This window comes from Arachis stenosperma, chromosome 5 (genome assembly GCF_014773155.1).
Source record: "Arachis stenosperma cultivar V10309 chromosome 5, arast.V10309.gnm1.PFL2, whole genome shotgun sequence".
In the NCBI taxonomy this organism is placed as follows: domain Eukaryota; kingdom Viridiplantae; phylum Streptophyta; class Magnoliopsida; order Fabales; family Fabaceae; genus Arachis; species Arachis stenosperma.
This window is the reverse complement of record NC_080381.1, coordinates 51643021-51645551: the sequence shown is the minus strand read 5'-3', so window position 1 is coordinate 51645551 and position 2531 is coordinate 51643021. Positions and strand designations below refer to the sequence as shown.

General features: G+C 38.6%; 1 non-coding gene across 1 annotated transcript; it reads left to right on the top strand.

Moving 5' to 3' along the window:
• The first annotated feature begins 1295 nt into the window (after nucleotides 1-1295).
• On the top strand, nucleotides 1296-1403 carry LOC130984742 (small nucleolar RNA R71). The gene has a single exon (XR_009088655.1). It is a non-coding gene; the product is annotated as a small nucleolar RNA R71 (small nucleolar RNA).
• Nucleotides 1404-2531: the final 1128 nt, after the last annotated feature.

Genomic DNA, 2531 nt, shown 5'->3' with positions numbered 1-2531 from the left:
TGTTTTGAGAGAAGCTCTTCATGCTTCCTCTCCATGATGATAGAGGGATATCCTTGAGCCTTAAACACCAAGGATTCTTCATTCACTTGAATGATCAACTCTCCTCTATCAACATCAATCACAGCCTTTGCTGTGGCCAGGAAGGGTCTGCCAAGGATGATGGATTCATCCATGCACTTCCCAAGATCTTGTCTCTTTTGAGGTAATTTCTGCCTAGACAAGTCATCCAGTTCTTTGGTGAGCAAGGGGGGTTCATCTTCCCAAGTCTCATTTCCAAATAACTTGTCATTTAGCTTCATGATTGCTCCAAGGTATTTAGCAACTTGCTCTTCAGTGACATACTCATCCTCTTCAGAGGAAGAATACTCATCAGAGCTCATGAATGGCAGAAGTAAGTCCAATGGAATCTCTATGGTCTCATTTTGAGCCTCAGATTCCCATTGTTCCTCATTGAGGAACTCAGAGGAGATTGGTATACGCCCACTGAGGTCTTCCTCAGTGGCGTCCTCCTCCTCTCTTTCCTCTCCATATTCGGCCATGTCTATGGCTTTGCACTCTCCTTTTGGATTCTCTTCTGTATTACTTGGGAGAGTACTAGGAGGGAGTTCAGTAATTTTCTTGCTCAGCTGTCCCACTTGTCCTTCCAAATTTCTGATGGAGGACCTTGTTTCATTCATGAAACTTTGAGTGGTTTTGATTAGATCAGAGATCATTGTTGCTAAGTCAGAGGTATTCTGCTTAGAACTCTCTGTCTGTTGCTGAGAAGATGATGGAAAAGGCTTGCTATTGTTAAACCTGTTTCTTCCATCATTATTATTGAAACCTTGTTGAGGTCTCTCTTGATTCTTCCATGAGAAATTTGGGTGATTTCTCCATGAAGAATTATAGGTGTTTCCATAGGGTTCTCCTAGGTAATTCACCTCTTCCATTGAAGGGTTCTCAGGATCATAGGCTTCTTCCTTAGATGAAGCATCCTTAGTACTGCATGGTGCATTTTGCATTCCAGACAAACTTTGAGAAATCAAATTGACTTGTTGAGTCAATATCTTGTTCTGAGCCAGTATGGCATTCAGAGCATCAATCTCAGGAACTCCTTTCTTCTGATTAGTCCCATTGTTCACAGGATTCCTTTCAGAAGTGTACATGAATTGGTTATTTGCAACCATTTCAATCAGCTCTTGAGCTTCTGTAGGCGTCTTCTTCAAATGAAGAGATCCTCCAGCAGAGCTATCCAAAGACATCTTGGATAGTTCAGAGAGACCATCATAGAAAATACCTATGATGCTCCATTCAGAAAGCATGTCAGAAGGACATTTTCTGATTAATTGTTTGTATCTTTCCCAAGCTTCATAGAGGGATTCTCCATCCTTCTGTCTGAAGGTTTGGACTTCCACTCTAAGCTTACTCAATTTTTGAGGTGGAAAGAACTTTGCCAAGAAGGCATTGACTAGCTTTTCCCAAGAGTCCAGGCTTTCTTTAGGTTGTGAGTCCAACCATGTCCTAGCTCTGTCTCTTACAGCAAAAGGGAATAGCATCAGTCTATAGACCTCAGGGTCTACCCCATTAGTCTTGACTGTGTCACAGATTTGCAAGAATTCAGCTAAGAACTGATGAGGATCTTCCATTGGAAGTCCATGGAACTTGCAATTCTGTTGCATTAGAGAAACTAATTGAGGCTTAAGCTCAAAGTTGTTTGCTTTAATGGCAGGGATAGAGATGCTTCTCCCATAGAAGTTGGGAGTAGGTGCAGTAAAGTCACCCAGCACCTTCCTTGCATTGTTGGCATTGTTGTTGTTTTCGGCTGCCATGTGTTCTTCTTCTTTGAAGAATTCGGTCAGGTCCTCTAAAGAGAGTTGTGTTTTGGCTTCTCTTAGCTTTCTCTTCAAGGTCCTTTCAGGTTCAGGGTCAGCTTCAACAAGAATGCCTTTGTCTTTGTTCCTGCTCATATGAAAGAGAAGAGAACAAGAAAATATGGAATCCTCTATGTCACAGTATAGAGATTCCTTGAGGTGTCAGAGGAAAAGAAAGGTAGAAAACAGAAGTAGAAAATTCGAACTTGTCCAAGAAGATGGAGTTCGAATTTTGCATTTAGGGATAGTGTTAGTCCATAAACAGAAGGATGTGGGAAGGAGGGAAGAGAATTTTCGAAAATTAAATTAAAAAGTTTGAAAACATTTTGAAAAACTGTTTGATAATTTTCGAAAATTCAAAGTGGAAAAGAAATCAAGTGATTTTTGAAAAAGATTTTGAGATTAGAAATTAAAAAGATTTGATTGAAAACTTGTTTTGAAAAAGATGTGATTAAAAAGATATGATTGGTTTAAAAAAATGTGATTGAGAAGATATGATTTGAAAACAATTTGAAAAGATATGATTAAAAAAAAATTAATGACTTGCCTAACAAGAAAAGATATGATTCAAACATAAAACCTTCCTCAACAGAAAAGGCAAAAAATGTTCAATCAAATCATTAATTGTTAGTAAGTATCTTTAAAAAAAGAAAGAAATTGATTTTGAAAACATTTGATTGA